The 21,207-nt window shown below is 44.1% G+C and overlaps 1 protein-coding gene across 1 annotated transcript in view; it reads left to right on the forward strand.

Annotated features, from left to right (window-relative positions):
• arhgef3 (Rho guanine nucleotide exchange factor (GEF) 3) overlaps positions 1-21,207 on the forward strand; it is a 376,120-nt gene that overhangs the window by 249,247 nt on the left and 105,666 nt on the right. The gene's annotated exons all lie outside the window — the stretch shown is intronic.

A 21,207-nucleotide genomic window follows, 5' to 3' on the forward strand; every position in this document is an offset into this window, starting at 1 on the left:
GCATTTGCAACGATAATGTCACATCTCCGTCACAAGTCCACAGATATACACCAGAGGCTGAAGGAAACGGTCAAAATAACATTTTATTTACATCCTCCTAAAAACCCCATACCCACAAATAATAAAAGCTGGAGCAAACGCCCCTCCAAACACCAGAATACATAATCACCATGAACAGCGTATGTACAAACGCCCCTGCCAGTTCTCATTCTGCAACAGTATCCATGTGCCATCTTATCCACAGCCTCTTACAACAGTAGCAGGCGTGCAAGAACACCAACGAGATCCTGACAACCATTTGTCGTCAACAACATCATATTCCCATGGGTACACGTGATTAATGCGTCTTCTGCAGGCATTTGCCACCCCTCTACCTCACCCCCCCCCCCCACCCCCTTCCACAGCCTTCTGAATACCCTTGGTGGTGGCCTTCGTCCCCCTCCAGGCTGCAGCACATTGCAACACCTCTCCACTGCTGTAAGCAAGGCCTCAAGGGCCATGGCTGAGAAGCAGTGCGCTCACTGCCGTCCTCCTCACTCCTCCATTTTCCAGCTCTGAAGACACTGAGGAGTTGGTACTGCGCGTGTGTATACTTACCTTGCCGTGCCTTTAACACTCAGATTTTCCCGGGATGTGAATCGGACTTCGGAGCATGCGCAATGGTTTCCAAAATTTAGCGCGAAGATTTTCGTTAGAGACCCCTCCAGGTCAGGTGTGTTTTGGCCCTTGGTCCGATTCCATTAAATTTCTTGGCGGGAGGCACTATACTTACCGCTCCGCCTGGGTAAACGCCTCAAAATGGGCGGTACTGAATTTCCACCCCTATATATGTGACTTCCAAGATGCTACATGATGTACATCCATCGATCCATCGGCCCACAAAGACTAAAAGAATGGACACCCATTCAGTTGAAAATGTAATTAAACTTGACATTAAATTGAAGCCTTAACATTATTTAGTTATAGCTGAAATAATTGTCTGAGCCAATCATAGAAAGAAAATGAATATTCGCCCTTTCAATGCATACACCTAGGTTTAGGTTTGTGCATACTACCCTCTGGCTACGTTAACCATACTTTTATCCACTTCATTTTTAGTTAAAATCAAACTTGAGAGTATTACATTCTGTGACAAGACTACAAATAAACTCGATGCAACTTTACAGTAATATTAAAATAATTAAAAATAAAAAAACAACTCTGGAGGTAGCATCTCAAAGCGCTGTACTGGGAGCTCATATAACATGCAAGTGAAATGGTTAAAAAGACACTACTTTGGATGCAAATCTTCCCCTCATTCAGCTGTTATATTAACCCCATGGGCAAAGTCACAGTGGAACATTTCTAGATAATCCTGCAATTGATCTCAGTCCTGTATTCCCATTTCTTATTGAACTTTCTAATGGTACTCTGACCATCAGATCCAGAATGGAAGGATTCTGTTCCCCGTTCAATGGAACGGCAACCGGCCAAAGATGGAACCACTAGCTATTTGATTCAGGCAGTTCCATTTCTGGCTGGGGGATTGAAAATGACCGGTACAGCAGGTTGCTCTCTGATGGATACGATCGGGAATCCTTTCTCCTTGGAGGGAGGCAACATGTACAATAATAATTCTTTCTAGAAGAATACTTTACGTTATCCTCATACACGATGATGAGACCCTTCTAAGGGATAATATTCACCATTCAATATTAACAGTCATTAGTTCAACATAACTGTTCCCTAACTGTTTGATTGCACTGTGTGGCAGTTCAGCGTACGACACAGTCACTTTGCTCCTTTGTCAACTGCTAAATTGAGTTTCCTTGTGTAGGCCGTTTCAAGTTACTAATTTCCATTACATCAAACTTGATTTGCTGATGTTTTGCAACATCCAAGTGCAAGAGAAATTGTGATAATTTTGTGAAATAACAGCCTGTCAAGTTTCAGTGTCTTAAATTGAACTGAGCCAGCAGCATATTTAAACATAAAGCTGTGTATTAGGTGTCCTGGAAAGTATTGCAGTGACACAACAGCAGCAGCTTCAAGGCCGTTTACTGCTGATACAGCGAGGTCTTGAGTGTGTTTCAGAATCAACAGGAAATTACACTACATTCCAAGAACCGTCTTTGAGTGACAGTCATTTTAATTCTGTTCTTTTTAAATTGAGTTGACTCTTTGATGCTCACTTCCTGTGAATAAATAATAATTGAAGACTCGAGGTGCAGAAATTCAGCGCTGTTTTTTGGTGTAATTACCGCAAGTAATGTTTTTTGGCAGGTAAATGAGCTGGAAGCCACTGCCACTGGTTTTCTGCCTGCTGATTTATCCCCTGAATTCCCTCGCACTGTTGCGGCCTTGCATGCGATCTGTTCACTGAGTCCCAAGTGAACTCATTAACATATATTATAATGAGGGCCAGTGGTGCTGCCATTCTGTGTTTGCTGCTTTGACTCTCGCTGTGCACTTGGAGTAAATTAGGCCGAGAATTATAAGGCACAGCTGTTACCAGGATCAGCTGATTAGAGCGGAAGTGAGGAATTTGTGAAGAGTTCCATAAGCATTATCTGCAGCTGCAAATTACTTTTTGCAGCCATTTCTTTTTCTCTTTTTGGCATTCCGCCAATACAGACGTGAACTTGTTTCTGAATGTGTGAGAACACAGAGATTTTGAGCCCCACCGCTCCCCAACCTCAAGAGCAGGTATAGTATTCCTTACGGGCATACCCTTGTATCTCATTATCATGGAGGAGGAGCAGCATTGGGTGCAGCAAAGGAAAGTCAGGCAGCATTTAAGGAGGACCTCACTGTAATGTATGTACGTAAGGTCTGCCCACCACCAGGGAGTGCTACCGTCGGAGGTCATAGGTACACTTGTGCTGGGCCCGTTATATAACCTGAACTTCACCTTTGTATCTTCACTTCTGGAAGCCATTAAGGACTAACCAGGTTACACCTAGTCACTGGCTCTCAGTACGGAGTTAATTGTATCATTTCATACACCACACTCACCAGATAGCTTTCTCCCCATTGGAATATACAGGCAACACAGATCATAGGGGGACCGCAGTGAAGAGATGTGTGTAGCAATAGTGCAATTCACCAAAGAAGCAATAAGGTAGGTCTGCCATCTACTGCATGAGGATCTGAAGCCGTGGGCATCTCTGTCTGTCTCTGGTTATAAAGGTGACGGCTAATCTGAACCTCAACCCAGGCAGGCACGGGGGATTTAGGTTATATCAGCCAGGGTGCAGTAGAAGCATGCATTCATCAAGTGACAGCTGCATTTTACAGGTGAGCTGGGCAATTCAGCACCATTGGCATCACAGCAAGGCACCAGCACGATGGGGCCATCGAGTTTTACAGGGTTATTGGCTTTCCCTAGGTCCACGGTGCAATAGATGGAACCCACATTGCTTTGTGACCTCCTCCAGAAACCCCCTCAAATTCCACAACAGAAAGCACAAAACTACAGATTGAGCGTGACAATATGCAAAGCATCCTACACGACAACTGGAAGTTGTTACAATGCCTTCATTCTTTGACTTTTGACCCTCCCTGACCGCTTGAGGGAAGAAAATCACGTCCATGGATGGCCTGTGAGCGACAAAACCTCTGCCCTGCTCCCATCAATAATAACCCCACGAAGAACAGTAGAGGAGCACAAAGAAGAGGCACATACCTCTACCAGAGTCGTCATCTAGAGGAACATCAGAATCTTCAGGGCTTGCCTTTTCTACCTAGACAGGTCAGGAGGAGCTCTGCAGCATGCTCCAGCTCGTGTCCTGCATAGTTGCAGCCTGCTCTGCATAACTTTGCCTTAAAAAAAAAGCCTGAACGTGGACATTGCTTGGGAAATGGCCATGCTAATTTGGAGGCAGACATACATGAAAGAGAGCATCACAATGGCAAGTAATTGTTAATAGTGGAGATGCTGTAAGATACCAATTTAATGCCCCCATTAACTAAGGTGAATTGTAAAAGATTAGTGGTATAGCTATTACTAATTGTGGGTGAAGAGTATGCTGGTACCCAGGGTGACAAGTGACAGCTATAACTGCTTGACCAGCACGAAACATATTTGGAACTAATGTTTTCAGAACCTGAACTTAAACTGGTTATCCTATAAGCTGAATAGAAACGAGTCACTGAATTGCACATATTGATGCTAGATCAGTCAGAAAAACAAAGGGGGTGAAATAGCCCCGAGCCCCGTTTGGGGTGCACAGTTTGAATTAAATGAATATTTAGCACCCGGCGAGATGGGTGGCTGAATTGGGGTCTTTGTCTGAAGCAAATGTGCGGGGCGGTATCGGAGGCGTGAGTCGCCTCCGCAGGGTAGTAGCACAGCTTTAGTGGGGCAGAAGCGGGGTACTGATAACGTTAGCGCGACGTGGTTGTGCTGCTTCACACTGACACGTCACAACGTCACTCCCCTTTTAAAAGGGGGGGGGCCGCTGTGAACTATACAGCTTTCCTGGCACCCCCTGGGCCATCAGGGAGGGTTTCGGCCGGGCCAGTGGCCTGGCACCCAAGCAGGGGCGCCGAGCTGCACGTTGGTAGCCCAGTCGAACCAGCAGCCACCGTTGTCGGGCCGACGGCAAAGTCGGCCGACAAAAAAAAGATGCCGGCCGCGATGCAAGGCCCTCCCCGTGAAGCTGTCGTTGGCATCACCCCACGCCAATCTTGCGTCCTGCGGGGAAATTTCCCCCGCAGAGAGCAAAGAGGTCGGCGTGAGTCGATAAGGGGTCGGTACGCGCGGTGATGAGATCATCGCCGTGGCGCCCCTGCCTACGGCAAAAAGTAAGGGGCGCAGCGCAAACCTTTTTTCAGCTACGGCATCCCGGCGGCAATTTTGGGCGGGTCACTTCCACCACCCGCCCTCGGACGATAAATCATTAGCATAAAAAGGGGCAATTTTGGCCCTAAAATGCTAAAAAAAGGAATTGGAAAATGAAGTATGGCCTCTATTCAGGAAGTAAACAATCTACATTTAGAGACAATTTATCAGCTCCCTGTGAAGTTGTGCTACTGTACCAGCAAACTATTCTCTTATCTTCGAGACATCAAATATCGACACACTGTTATTTAAAATATCAAAATATTAAACGCCAGCCTAGTTGAAGGTTCTTAACATCAGCAGAAACAAACACCAGCTAACAGAATGAACACGATTCAGTGGGGATGTGAATAACAGCAGAATCCAACTCCTGCAGTCACTTGTGAACTCGCTGGTGTCTCAGCAGGTTGGGTAACGGTGGGGGGGGAGGAGCAGTGAGAGATTGGGGCCCAGGAGCGTAGTGATTGGGGCCCCAGAGAGGAGAGGGCTCAGGCCAGCCCACACTGCGATCTTTGGATAGTAAGAGTATGTGTGCGCACTAAGTCTGTGCAGCAGAGCTTGGTCTCCAGTCGTCTCGGTTAACCTTTGCCACTGGACTAAGATCTCGCTCTGTCAAGACCGTGTGGTGGCTGGTGTGCAACGGCCACCCCATGTTAAGAGAATCCACGCACAGGCATCTTCCACCCTTCAATATGTAGTTCTGGACCTAGAATGTCAGGTCCTTCATTGAAATGTCTTGAACTCACCCCTTTCTGGTGTGGAAACGGGCCATCCTCGATACAAGGGACTGCCTCATACTAATTTTGCTCGGCGGAGATTCTTAATAACTCAGAGTTTGCAGGTCATGATGCTCTTCTGCATGTGCTTGTTCAATATATGCCTGGCAACAGTTGCTAAGACAACACTAACTCTCACATCAATACCTCTTCAAAACGCCCTTGGTTCTGATATTAGTTGGATTTTTCACTCACTGAAGATGCTCTTTGTTCAGTGAACTAAATGAATAACCATGGTAAAATGTTGTAGATGTGTGTGGCGACTCCCATGGCCTAATGAATAAAGGCATTGCCTGATGTCATTGCAAGACAAAATTCAATTGCACTGAGTGACTGATCTCAGTTGGGGTCAGCAATTTGAGCATCCAGTTAGCCTCAGCGCCTTTGGGCTAAGGAGAAAATCAGCCAGGGTTCATGCTCTTCACTGTTATTGTAGCCCTGCTGCATGTGACTATCTAGTGAGGGCAGCTCAGTTGCATTGTGGTGCCTGTTGTTTCTAGTTTGAAATTATTGCATGGTAACTTGATGAGATAGCACACATAGGAATGTTATGAGTATTCGATTAAGAATAGTGCTCAGAATAATTTCTACTCCTATATGCCTGTATAACAATCTTTGCAATATTCCCATCTGTTGAAAACCGGCAACTATATATGGAAAGAGTGTGATGGTGTTAAGAATAGTCTTTACAATAAAACTATACTTAGTAAAAGGAAATGATGAGATTTGCTGCTTTATTCCCATTGTTTCCGCACTTGCACCCTGGTCTCCCTGAGGAAGTGTTCACAGAATGCATCCTTTATCCTTTGACAACTAAACAACTCACTTCTGCAGGGGTCTGGTCAGGGTTTTGCCTCAAAGACCTTTTCTTTATAATAAAGAGAGGTTACTGATCAGAAATTTGGGTTTTCAGCTCCTCAAAGCACTTTTGACCCAGCCACTAATAGTTATAAGACTAATCCTTTACAATTCGTGGCTGGGAACAACATGGATTTCTTAAGATTAGACAGCCACACTGGGCGGGGTGGGGTGCTGGAGAAAGATTCAACTCCCGCAGCTTGCATCACGAAATGGGCGGCGTCACCTGAACATGTGCTGAAGCACAATTGAAATTGGTGCTCGTGCCTCATTTGATTAAGATTGGCGAGCTGCTTGCACTGTTTATTGGCAGCTTGCTGATTGGGGAGTGGGAAATCGGATGTCAGTGACACCATTTGAAGGCAGCCTGCTCCTCCTTAAAGGGGGGAGCGTACTTTAGCCACTGTTTTCTGAATTTAAATTGAGTAGATGAAATGGCAGGCAGTGATGCTTCAGGGAGGCCCCCTAATTTTCTGATGCTGCGCTGGAGGTGTTGGTGGAGGAGGTCACCAGGAGGAGGGAGCTGATATTTTCTAGGCTTCCCAAACCGGTTGCACTGCACTAGTGGGCAAAGGTGGCAGAGCAGGCTAATGCAAGGAGCATTGCACCCAGGACTTGGCCGCAGTTCTGCAAGAAATTCAACGATCTGACCAGAACTGCTAAGGTAAGATTCTCACTCTTATCTCTCTCATTCTCTCCTTAGCCCTGCATCACTCATAGCATCTGCACTCACCAGCTTTCCCTCCCCACCCCGTCCCAACACTCTTTCCCCCAATCGTGGCAGCACATTTAAGGGCAAAATGACCTACTCCTGCACCTATTTTCTTAACTACCAGCGGAGTCAGCACCTGTTCCTGTCCTCACACTGACTTCCCTTATTTCTCCAAACTTGTGCCATTTTTTACACACCAGCAGCGCTATTCTACACGTGACAATTGCACCTTCACAACATTTCACCAGACTACAAACGAACACACTTCCTTTTTACTTGCAAAACAAACTCTTGCACAATCAGAGGGAGCAGGTATGGACAGGAGGAGGATCACGGTCCATCCACATCCTCTTCCCATTGGAGGAGGCAGTAATTGAGATACAAACATACAAAAAACAGTGGACAGGAAAAGACTACCGGCCAATCCAGACTGTCCCATACAGTTGTGAGGCCTTCTGTGTCTCAGTGAGGAGTGTGACGACAGGCACGGTTGAAAGATGTTATGTGTTTGTCCTCTTACCCTCTTCTCACCAAAATATCTTCCTAAAAGCACTCTGCTTGTCAAAGGGGTGTTGCTCTCTACTTACATTTCTCTCTACTTACATTTCTCTCTACTTACATTTCTCTCTACTTACATTTCTCTCTACTTACATTTCTCTCGACTTACATTTCTCTCGACTTACATTTCTCTCGACTTACATTTCTCTCTACTTACATTTCTCTCTACTTACATTTCTCTCTACACATTTCTCTCTACTTACATTTCTCTCTACACATTTCTCTCTACTTACCCTTGCCACTAACTGCCAACTCTGTCCCTCCCTTCCCTCTCCAGGTCTGTCACAATTGACGACCCCAGCTGCAGCAGAGGAAGAGGTGGACAGCCCTCCTGAGCACATGCTGTCACTCGACCTTACTTCGGCAGGCACCAGCACATAAGTTGGCACCCTGCATAATTCAGAGGATCGGTTAGAGCGGTCTGCACAGGGAGATTCACCAAGCACACGTGCACAGGAGCAAAGGCATGGAGATAGAACTGCCCAGGGACCAGCTCACCGGAGGGCAAGCTTACATCATAGCCCTGCTACTGAGGAGGCAGATATTGGCTTCAACAGCACAGAACAGAAGAACATAAGAATTAGGAGCAGTATGCCCTTCCTCAGATAAGGAGACCAAAACTGTGCACAGTACTGCAGATGTCATCCAACCAAAGCCCTGTACAATTGTAAGACTTCCTTACTCTTGTACTCCAACCCCCTTGCAATAAAGGCTAACATGCCATTTCCTTCTTAATTTTTTGCTGTGCCTGCATGCTAACTTTGTGTTTCCTGTACAAGGACATGTAAATCTCTCCGAACGCCAACATTAAAAGGTATGAGGGCAGACAAGCAATGGCAAGCATTTAAAGAATTAATACATAATTTACAACAAACATACATTCCTTTAAGGCACAAAAACCCCACAGGAAAAGTTGTCCAACCGTGGCTAACGACAGAAGTTAAAGATAGTATTAGATCAAAGGAAGAGACTTATAATGTTGCCAAAAAGAGCAGTAAGCCTGAGGATTGGGAGGATTTAGCATTCATCAAAGGAGGACCAAGAAATTGATAAAGAAAGGGAAAATAGAATGAGAGTAAACTAGCAAGAGACATAAAACTGATGGTAAAAGCTTCTATAGGTATGTAAAAAAGAAAAGATTAGCGAAAGTAAATGTTGGGTCTCTTACAAGCTAAGACAGGAGAAATTACAATGGGGAATAAGGAAATGGCAGAGAAATGAAACAAATACTTTGTGTCTGTCTTCATGGAAGAAGACACAAAAAACCTCCTGGGAATAGTGGAAAACCAAGGGTCTAGCGAAAATGAGGAACTAAAAGAAATTAGTATTAGTAAAAAAATAGTACTGGAGAAATTAATGGGCGACTGAAAGCTGAAAAATCCCCTGGACCCGATGGCCCACATCCTAAGGTTTTGAATGAGGTGGCTAGAGAGATAGTGGATGCATTGGTTGTCATCTTCCAAAATTCCATCAATTCTAGAACAGTTCCCGCAGGTTGGAAGGTAGCTAATGTAACCCCACTATTTAAGAAAGGAGGGAGAGAAAAAACGGGGAACTACAGACCAGTTAGCCTCATATCAGTAACATAGAAACATAGAAAATAGGTGCAGGAGTAGGCCATTCGGCCTTTTGAGCCTGCACCGCCATTCAATGAGTTCATGGCTGAGCATGCGACTTCAGTACCCCATTCCTGTTTTCTCGCCATACCCCTTGATCCCCTTAGTAGAAAGGACTACATCTAACTCCTTTTTGAATATATTTAGTGAATTGGCCTCAACAACTTCCTGTGGTAGAGAATTCCACAGGTTCACCACTCTCTGGGTGAAGAAGTTTCTCCTCATCTTGGTCCTAAATGGCTTACCCCTTATCCTTAGACTGTGACCCCTGGTTCTGGACTTCCCCAACATTGGGAACATTCTTCCTGCATCTAACCTGTCTAAACCTGTCAGAATTTTAAACGTTTCTATGAGATCCCCTCATTCTTCTGAACTCCAGTGAATACAAGCCCAGTTGATCCAGTCTTTCTTGATAGGTCAGTCCCGCCATCCCGGGAATCAGTCTGGTGAACCTTCGCTGCACTCCCTCAATAGCAAGAATGTCCTTCCTCAAATTAGGAGACCAAAACTGTACACAATACTCCAGGTGTGGGCCTCACCAAGGCCCTGTACAACTGTAGCAACACCTCCCTGCCCCTGTACTCAAATCCCCTCGCTATGAAGGCCAACATGCCATTTGCCTTCTTAACCGCCTGCTGTACCTGCATGCCAACCTTCAATGACTGATGTACCATGACACCCAGGTCTCGTTGCACCTCCCCTTTTCCTAATCTGTCACCATTCAGATAATAGTCTGTCTCTCTGTTTTACCACCAAAGTGGATAACCTCACATTTATCCACATTATACTTAATCTGCCATGCATTTGCCCACTCACCTAACCAAGTCATTCTGCAGCCTCATAAGAACATAAGAATTAGGAACAGGAGTAGGCCATCTAGCGCCTCGAGCCAGCTCCGCCATTCAACAAGATCATGGCTGATCTGGCCGTGGACTCAGCTCCACTTACCTGCCCGCTCCCCGTAACCTTTAATTCCCTTATTGGTTAAAAATCTATCCATCTGTGACTTGAATACATTCAATGAGCTATCCTCAACTGCTTCCTTGGGCAGAGAATTCCACAGATTCACAACCCTCTGGGAGAAGAAATTCCTTCTCAACTCGGTTTTAAATTGGCTCCCCCGTATTTTGAGGCTGTGCCCCCTAGTTCTCGTCTCCGCGACCAGTGGAAACAACCTTTCTGCCTCTATCTTGTCTATCCCTTTCATTATTTTAAATGTTTCTATAAGATCGTCCCTCATCCTTCTGAACTCCAACGAGTAAAGACTCAGTCTACTCAATCTATCATCATAAGGTAACCCCCTCATCTCCGGAATCAGCCCAGTGAATCGTCTCTGTATCCCCTCCAAAGCTAGTATTATCCTTCCTTAAGTAAGGTGACCCAAACTGCATGCAGTACTCCAGGTGCGGCCTCACCAATACCCTATACAGTTGCAGCAGGACCTCCCTGCTTTTGTACTCCATCCCTCTCGCAATGAAGGCCAACATTGCATTCGCCTTCCTGATTACCTGCTGCACCTGCAAACTAACTTTTTGGGATTCATGCACAAGGACCCCCAGGTCCCTCTGCACCGCAGCATGTTGTAATTTCTCCCCATTCAAATAATAATCCCTTTTACTGTTTTTTTTCCCCCCAAGGTGGATGATCTCACACTTTCCGACATTGTATTCCATCTGCCAAACCTTAGCCCATTCGCTTAACCTATCTAAATCTCTTTGCAGCCTCTCTGTGTCCTCTACACAACCCGCTTTCCCATTAATCTTTGTGTCATCTGCAAATTTTGTTACACTACACTCTGTCCCCTCTTCCAGGTCATCTATGTACATTGTAAATAGTTGTGGTCCCAGCACCGATCCCTGTGGCACACCACTAACCACTGATTTCCAACCCGAAAAGGACCCATTTATCCCAACTCTCTGCTTTCTGTTAGCCAGCCAATTCTCTATCCATGCTAATACATTTCCTCTGACTCCGCGTACCTTTATCTTCTGCAGTAAACTTTTGTGTGGCACCTCATCGAATGCCTTTTGGAAATCTAAATACACCACATCCATCGGTACACCTCTATCCACCACGCTCGTTATATCCACAAAGAATTCTAGTAAATTAGTTAAACATGATTTCCCCTTCATGAATCCATGCTGCGTCTGCTTGATTGCACTATTCCTATCGAGATGTCCCGCTATTTCTTCCTTAATAGTTTCAAGCATTTTCCCCATTACAGATGTTAAACTAAGCGGCCTATAGTTACCTGCCTTTTGTCTGCCTCCTTTTTTAAACAGAGGCGTTACATTAGCTGCTTTCCAATCCGCTGGTACCTCTCCAGAGTCCAGAGAATTTTGGTAGATTATAACGAATGCATCTGCTATAACTTCCGCCATCTCTTTTAATACCCTGGGATGCATTTCATCAGGAGCAGGGGACTTGTCTACCTTGAGTCCCCTGGTCCTGATGAAATGCATCCTCCTCGCAGCTCACACTGCCACCCAACTTAGTGTCATCCGCAAATTTGGAGATACTACATTTAATCCCCTTGTCTAAATCATTAATGTACAATGTAAACAGCTGGGGCCCCAGCACAGGCCCCACTAGTCACTGCTTGCCATTCTGAAAAGTACCCATTTACTCCTACTCTTTGCTTTGTAGTAGGGAAAATGCTAGAATGTATAATTAAGGATATGGTAACAGGACACTTAGAAAATAATAATAGTATTGTGCAGAGTCAACACGGATTTATGGGCCCAAATTTCGGGCCGCGCCTAGAACGCGCAGCCCCAACCTGGACGCCCGTTTTTCGCGCCCGAAAGTGCATCAAAAAAATACCTTCAGATTCTCCGGCTCCCTTGGAAGTCCTTTTGAGCTGGGCGCGGCGCAGCACGAGCTGTGGGGGGGGAGCGGAGCCAGGTCTCTGCGCTGAAATCAGTGCCGGGACCTCTGCACAGGCGCGCTACAGTGGGCGCGCAAGTGCAGTAGCTCCAGGCGCCCGAAACTGTGTGGGAGGGGCCCGAAGCACGCAGCCCCTAGCCCTGGTCGAATGGGCTCACTGGAGTGGGGAAAATCAGGCTGCACCTCCCTCGTCCAGCTCCTGCTCTGGCTCCAGCTTCCTCCCTGTTCAGCTGGCTCTCTCAACCCCCCAGCTCTGCTCCGCTGCCCGCTCCCAACCCCCCCAAACCCCAGCTCCCGCTCCGCTGCCCGCTCCGCTGCCCAGACAGAGAGAGAGAGAGAGAGACAGAGAGACGCACACTGGGGAGGGCCCATCCCAGCACGCTGTTGGAGGGCTCCCGGTGCTGCAGTCGGTCAGTAGAAATTTTTTTATTTATTGATTTAAAAAAAAAAATTGTTTTTTTAATTAATTTTTTTTTTTGATTTATTGATGTATTTATCATTTATTATTGATGATGGCTCTTTATTTGTAAAACTGAAGTGTTTAATGTTTGTAAACTTCCCTTTCCCTACGCCTGATTTTCTGCGACAGGTAGATTGGTGAGGACAAGATCAAGTAAGTTTTTCTCTCGTGTTGGTTCTCTCACCACCTGCTGCAAGTCCAGTCTGTTAGCTATATCCTTCAGGGCTCAGTCAGTAGTGGTGCTACCAAGCCACTCTTGGTGATAGACATTGAATTCTCCACCCAGAGTACATTCTGTGTCCTTGCTATCCTCAGTGCATCTTCCAAGTGTTGTTCAACATGGAGGAGTACTGATTCCTCAGTTGAGGGAGAGCGGTAGGTGATAATCAGCAGCAGGCTTCCTTGCCCATGTTTGACCTGAAGCCACAAGACAGACTTCATGGTATCCGGAGTCAATGTTGAGGACTTCCAGGGCCACTCCCTTCCAACTGATACCACTGAGTCACCACCTCGGGTGGGTCTGTCCTGCCGGTGGGACAGGACCCACCCAGGGATGGTGATGGAGGAGTCTGGGATATTGGCTGAAAGGTATGATTCTGAGTGTATGACTATGTCAGGCTGTTGCTTGACTAGTCTGTGGAACAGCCTTCCGAATGTTCGCACAAGTCCCCAGATGTTAGTGAGGAGGACTTTGCAGGGTCGACTGGGCTTGAGTGTGCTATTGTCGTGTCTGAAGCCAGTGCTGAGGTCAATGCCGGGTGGTCTGTCTAGTTTTATTCTTCTTATTATTGTTTCGATACTATATGCATCAGTACTGTTCGTCTCAACTACGCCCTGTGATAGTGAGTTCCACATTCTCACCACTCTCTGGGTAAAGAAGTTTCTTCTGAATTCCCGAGTTGATTTCTTGGTGACTATTATATATTGATGGCCTCTAGTTATGCTCTTCCCCACAAGTGGAAACACTCTCTCTATCTACTCTATCAAAACCTTTGATAATTCTAAAGACCTCTATTAGCTCATCCCCCAGCCTTCTCTTTTCAAGAGAAAAGGGACCCAGCTGGTTCAGCCTTTCCTAATGGGTATAACCTTGCCGTTCTGCTATCATCCTTGTAAACCCTTTATTGTATCCTCTCCCATGCTGCGATATCCTTTTCATAATGGACTGAAAATTGCACTCTTTTAAGCTAGGTTTATTGTTAACACTACTAAATCACAATCAAAAAAAAAAAATCCAAAATATATTTTTTCTCACACATTTAATTACATTTAATTTCAATTCATTTTAAATATGTGAGGTGTTTTATTTATTTATTATGCTGTGTTTGTGTTATAGGGGTTTTTCTCATTGATAGTGATGGGAGTCCGTACAAACAGAGCTCCCATTTTTATCAATGAGAATACTGCATAGTGATTGATGTTCCGGGACCACATGCCTCCAGCTTGTACGTACGAAGATATTTCCCCGTGCGCTGCGCAGCGAATCTAGGCCTCCGAACGGAATCCTACATTCCTCCAGGCCCACTAGGTACTTTTGTAGATTTTGTTTGGGTCAGAGGTGTTCGTACGAAGGAAGCTTCCGAACGCAATTTTTCCCCCAATATGGCGACCAGAACTGTACATAGTAATCCAAGTGTGGTCTAACCAAGGTTCGATACAAGTTTAGCATAACTTCTCTACTTTTCAATTCTATCCCTCTAGAAATAAACCCTAGTGCCTGGTTTAATGTTTTTATTTCAGATTTCCAGCATTTGCATTATTTTGCTTTTTGGGGACAATACTGTACTTTATATAAAGCCTACTGCACTCAAGTGCATGCTGCTTTTGAATGCTTAGATTTTAACAGTCAAATCTTTCTCCTGTTAATTTCTATGGGGGTCTGTTCAGTTGAGAATTTAATTGGGATCTTTTTCATTGATGCTTGTAGTTTTGCATTCCATGCCGTCAATAACATTGCAAGTGTTATTCTGTTATTGCCCAACTGTCTGCACAAGACTCACCATTGTACATTCTCCATTCTGTTTCAAGAAATTTTATGGAACATAAATACAAGCTTTTTTTTTGGAGCAGTGCAAAAAAGAAGCATTTAGTCAATGTCCAGGAGTATACTACACAGTTTATATCAGTAAAGCTATTCAGTATTTTGTTCCCTTTCTTTCTCTCCATTTTTCCTTCTGGATTTTCTTCCCTTTTACTTATGTATTGAAGACACTGACTTACACTGTACCGCAGATACTTCTAGTCCCACACTAACTTGCCCAATTGGCCATCCTTCATATGGACCGTAAGGAGCATTATAGCTGAAGCGAGACAGATCAAACATCCACATGAATACTTGCAACAGAAGGTCACCAGATCCTAAGCTGACTAAAGCAATTCTGCTCCCTAGCCCAGGAAACTGTGGCCAATTCTGGCACCACTGTTGTCAGTTGCATGTTTCTTAAGTGAGGACATGGTTGAATGTTAAAGTTCAACTTTGAAATGAAGAATAATTCAGGTCTTCTTGAATAACAAAGTTCAAAACATTGAAAAACTGGGTCAGTGAAATAGCAAATGTAATCTCAGTAAGCATGAATTATCTTTCATCATCTTCTTTTGCCCAGGCCATAAAAGGGAAATATTTGAAAGATTTGCTGTAGTAAGATGTTTGGATATTTACTCAGAGTTCAGCTTGAGACAGTTATAGTGCCCTAAGTACAAGTGTTGATCATGCCCTATGAGAAGAACCACCACCTGATATCAGTCCTAAGTTTACTTGTTTGAACCTGTGTCTCCTTGTCCTGCTCTTACTGTAAAAATTAAAGTGTAACTCCAGATTAATCTTTTCCATTCCCTTAATTAATTTATACAGCTCTATAAGATCACCTCTCTGATACTTCTTTTCCAAGCTGAAAAGCCCAAGTCTCTCCAGTCTTTCCTTGTAACTCAGACCCTGGTAGGAGGGATCGGCCTTCTCTGCACTGCCTTCACTTACAATAACGACTACACTACACATTACAACAGTGACTACACTTCAAAAAAGTACTTCATTGGCTGTAAAGCGCTTTGAGATATCCGGTGGTCGTGAAAGGCGCTATATAAATGCAAGTCTTTCTTTCTTTGAATATCCACTTTGTTTCTTGTCAATTAGAAATAGACACAGTACTCAAGATGCAGCCTGACCAGAGCACTTGTTTGATATCCTTTGATTTGCATTCTATTATTTTGCCTAGGTAGTTTAATATTCTATTGACTTTGTAGATTGCTGCTCTGCATTCATTGGACATGTTAAGTATAGGGTCTAGTACGATCATGAGGTCTCTTGCAACCTAATCCTTAACTATTTGATCAGTATTCTTGAAGTAAGTGGCAAATTTTTCTTTCTATACACAGTACTTTGGTATGCATTAAATTTCACCTGTTGCTTGGCCCACTCATCTATTTTGTTCAACTCATTCTGCAATATTTGGGCTGGCTCCTTTGATTCCATTGGTTTGATGTCGTCAGCAAATTTGATCAATTTGCATTCTGGATGGGATAAATTAGAAATAGTGGTCCTAACACTGAACCCCATTGAGTAGTACCCATTACTTTCTACCCTCCTGCCAATTTATTATCCATTCCCAAGTTTTACCTTGAATCCCCCCACCCCCACTGCCCATAAGGGTTCAAATAAACTCTTGGAAAACAGGTGCTTTCAACACGGGGCATTTAAACTTCTGCCTCAGCGGTGTAGACTGCAAGAGGCTCATGAGCTGATATGAGCAGATCAGTAGTGTCACCTGATGGAGGGAATATGGAAAGTTGGTGTAAGCAATGAGCTTTTCACATAATAAAGGATAGGCTCACACTGCACCACTTAGAAACATTGCAAGACCGAAAATTTTCTAATGCTCTAGCACTGCTTAGTCTTACTTTCAATAGCTGGTGAAAAAGTGATGAAGCTGGCACTATGAAAAAGCACTGGACATTTATTTTGAATCTATACTTACTGACCCAACAGGATTTCTTGTTGAACTGGTCATTTCTGAAGCACTAAGAATTGAAATTGCAAAAGTATTATAACTTAGCATAAATTATGTGGAATTAAATGCATTCATTTCTTGATTTTAGTAAACAAGATCATCCTTCAGCTGAGTTGCTGCTTTTCCGATAACCTCTACAGACACTTGCTAAATCTGTCCTTGACTGCTGTTGGATGAGCTTGCCCACAGCATACTTAAAAGGCATGCCAGGCAAACTCAAAATAAAGAAAATTAAATCTTGCCTTGGGTGGGAGTGTAATTTAATGGAACTATGCAAAGAATTCACCTCATGGTACCATCATTCCCAAACCACACTTGAATTTGTGTACCACTATAGAGCTCTCATTATAGTGCTATCTCTGTATGGCTACCCTAGCGCAGATCCCAACTTTTTCATGTTCCATTTTAGAAATATATGAACGGGAGTAGCCCCTCCTGCCCCACCAAGCTGGTTCTGCCATTCACTTAGATCATGACTGATCTGTACCTCAACTCCATTTACCTGCCTTTGCTCCATATCCCTTGATAACCTTAACTAACAAAAACCTATCAATCTCAGTTTTGAAAATTTTAATTGACCCAGCATCCACAGCCTTTTGGTAGAGTTCCAGATTTCCACTACTTTTCATGTGAAAAAGTATTTCCTGATTTCACTCTTGGCTTTAATTTTAAGATTATACCCCCTTGTTCTGAATGCCTCCATCAGAGGAAATAGTTTCTCTGTTATCTAGCCTATCGAACCCCTTTATCATTTTAAACACCTCATTTAAATCATCCCTCAAACTTCTAAACTCAAGCCAAGTGTATACCAGCTGTCCTTGTAATTTAACCTTTTATGGCCTGGTTATACCATGCTATTACACGTTCACTGTAGTCTGTCGTGGTACATCTCAATATGATGTGGGAAATGCTTACATTCCTTCCCAAGGATGATATAGTAAGTATAAATTATGCTGTGTCTGCATTGGAAACTCTCATCAAAAATTCAGGTCTTTAAATATTCTCAAACTCTCCGATGGAAGTGGTACAGTGGCACTGGAAGGAATACTTAATGTTTCCAATTGAGCATTTTCGGTGATACAAGAAAGCAGCGCAATAGAAAGTCGCAAAAAATCAATTCCTGGCCTCTGCTGTGTTAGCTGACCTCCATCAGGGAGATGTTTGGAGTGCTGCACTTGCCCGGCTAGGGAAAAAGAGAGAGCCACCGTTCCTGCTGCTGATAATTATTCAGTGACACCTGTTTAAAGTGAATGTGAGCAGATCGTTGAGAAGGATCAGATTGCTTCCACAGTGGAATAGCTACCCAGGGCCGTATATGAAGATTGTGCTTTTGGCCAAAGTGCAGAAGGCTGCTGCCACATATAGAACTAAATTTCAGCACATGTTACTGCTTTCCTGACAGTAAGATAAAGGCAAGAAAATCAGAGGGGAAACTGAAGAAAAAACGTGTTAAAATACCTTATACTTTTACAGCTTTTTATGTCTGTCTTCAGTTTGGGTAAACTGAAAGTCAAGCAATTATTTGTTTTATTTCATTCATCCTAGGTGCCAGCAAATCCTTTATAATTGAACATGTTCTATAGAAATCAACGGGATTATATATATATCATGTTAAAAGTTCATGGCATCAAAAAAGTTAGTATTCAGAAATATCCACCACAAATGGGCAAATAAGCATTTAGAGGAGACTTTTGCTAGCAAGTCTGGCTTTTTTCTGTAAAAGTGAAAGTTTGCATGAGAATTCCGCCTGTAGTGCACCGCACAGGTAACTATCATGTGGGTGGGTGTGGGTGTATCACGGTGTCACACATGGTTGTAATTGCTATGATCCTCCACAGTTCACAAAATTATTGTTATGGTGTTTGCTATATTAGATTAAATTGCATGTGTCATTAACCACAGATGGTTACGTTTTTTCATTGCATGGAGAATAATCACTTTGAGTCACAAAGACTGGGATGTGGTGGGAGTATACAAAGCACTGTTGTCTGGGGAAAAGTGTAGAGTACAGAACATTGTGTCTGTTAGAGATAAAGGGTGTAAAAGGCATTGAAAATCCTAGCCATAATGTGCTGATTAAATTACACGAGGGCCTCACATTGAGCGGAGACGATCAGCGGTATGACATTCCATGCTTGGACTTAACTTCTTTTAAGATTTTGATTAATGCTATTCAGAGTCGAAGATAATGGCTATAAAATATCCTGCGCTTTTCAGTTTCTCGTGCCCTAGGAGGAGAGGCAGATGTATTCCATAGCTTCTCAATTTACAAGACAGGTCAAACTGGGCTTCCATTGGCTTAGAACCAAAGACAATATTTCTTTCTGCCGGTATAGAATAAAATGCACTGGAGTAGTTCCTCGCTGTCAATTCTCTTTTTGTAGTGACATGAGAGACAGAAATTGCTGTGAAATATTATTTAAGAATTATTAAGGGTAGAGTGTTGTATTTTATGGGATCCATTTGTCCCATGTAAATAGATCACTGCATAGATTTCTAAGCATTGCCAAAAGTTATGGTCAAGACACCCATGAGTTATCTGGAAGAGCTGAGAATTGCTGCTGAGTACATCACACAGGATGAATTGTCAGCACTCTTCTTTCCAAAACTTTTGCTTACTGTCATTGAGTCTTCTGGCATCTTCTGTCTCGAGGCCCTGCTGTAAGTGAAGCTTTTGTCCCACACCATGTAGCATTAACCTGATTGATGTCTTGTCCAATTGTGAGTGACAATCGTTTCTCCTGTCTTTTTTTTAGATATACAAATATATATCGACTGCGTGGCATTTGCTGTAACTATATTAATACTGGTTCCCCTTTGCTAACTGCCATAGTTGCATGATCTTTTCCTCCTTGGGGTTATTTATATGCTGACAATGAAGTTTACTTAAAAACATAATAAATACAATATATGGTGATGTATTTTTTTTTTTAAATTGCAGTAATTTGTGACTTGACCATAACTTTTGGCAATGCTTAGAAATCTAGGCAGTGATCTATTTACATGGGACAAATGGATCCCCGTTCTGTTTTAGAAATTTCTGAACAGAAAAACTGCACTGCCTGGCTCAAAATCAAGTGAGTGGCAACCTTGCCTGTCTGCCAAACAGATAGATACACTTTCTGTCATGGATGCAAACATCACCAATGTGTAAGACTTGCCACCAGGGGACACACCTGTGGGAGACCTAAGGGTCACCTGTGCACCCTGGGCAAGCAGGTATAAAAGGTAATCCACCATGCTGCTTCCTCACTTTGGAGTTACATTAAAGAGACCAAGGTCACAATGGTTTAAGCTTACAACACAGTATTCTGGAGTTATTCTTAACATAATAATTGGCGACGAGTTACAGATCACGAACTTTCACGAGGTAATGGCTGCCGTTGGTATTCTTGAGAGATTTGTTGAGGATGATGATTGGGAAGCCTTCGTTGAGCGTCTCGACCAGTACTTCATGGGCAATGAGCTGGACACGGCTGAGACGGCGATCAAGTACAGGGCGATTCTCCTCACCGTATGTGGGTCTTCGATATATAGCCTCGTCAAAAATCTGCTGGCACCAGTCAAACCAACAGACTTGCACAAAGCTGTGCACGCTGGTTCGGAAACACCTCAAGCCAAAGGAGAGCATCCTAATGGCCAGGTATCGCTTTTACACGCACCATCACTCCGAGAGCCAGAATGTGGCGAGCTAAGATGCCTTGCGGGACAGTGCGAATTTGCCGGATCTTTGGGAAAAATGTTGCGGGACTTTTTTGTGCTTGGAATCGGCCACGAGGTCATTCTTCACAAACTGCTGTCTGTGCCGAATCCCTAGATCTGAGCAAGGCCATCACGATAGCCCAGGCTTTCATATCCATGAGCGACAACACAAAATAGATATCGTCACAGCGTCAAAGTTCACCGGCAAGTACTGTGCATAAAATAATGCCTTCAGCAGGCAGAACTGTACATGGCAAGGCCTACACGACCGCAGAAACCGGGCCAAGGGTGACTCCGAGACCACTGTGGGACGTGAATGCGTATCCATTAACACCATGTTGGCACTGCGGGGGCAGTCACAGAGCCTATCAATGTCGATTCAAGCACTATGTGTGCAAGAGCTGTGGAACAATGGGGCACCCCCAGCGAATGTGCAAACGACCTGTGACTCCCCACATGGCAGAGTCAGCAGAGGACGACCGATCCAGCGCAGATCATGCTGAACGAGCAGCAGAGGCAACTCAACCTGAAGATGAAGATGAAGTGTATGGGGTACACACCTTCACCACCAAAAGCCCTCCGATAATGTTAAAAGTTAAATTTAACGGCATTCCAGTCTCCATAGAATTTGACTCGTCCCCGTGTCCATCAATCATGAGCCAGAAGGCTTTTGCGAAACTGCGGGGCAACAAGGCACAGAGGTCAAAACTGAGCCCGATTCACACAATGCTGTGCACGTACACCAAAGAACTCATACCTGGTATCGGCAGTGCGGCAGTGAAAGTATCGTACGACGGAATGGTGCATGATTTA

This window comes from Pristiophorus japonicus, chromosome 12, assembly GCF_044704955.1.
Source record: "Pristiophorus japonicus isolate sPriJap1 chromosome 12, sPriJap1.hap1, whole genome shotgun sequence".
Lineage (NCBI taxonomy): Eukaryota > Metazoa > Chordata > Chondrichthyes > Pristiophoridae > Pristiophorus > Pristiophorus japonicus.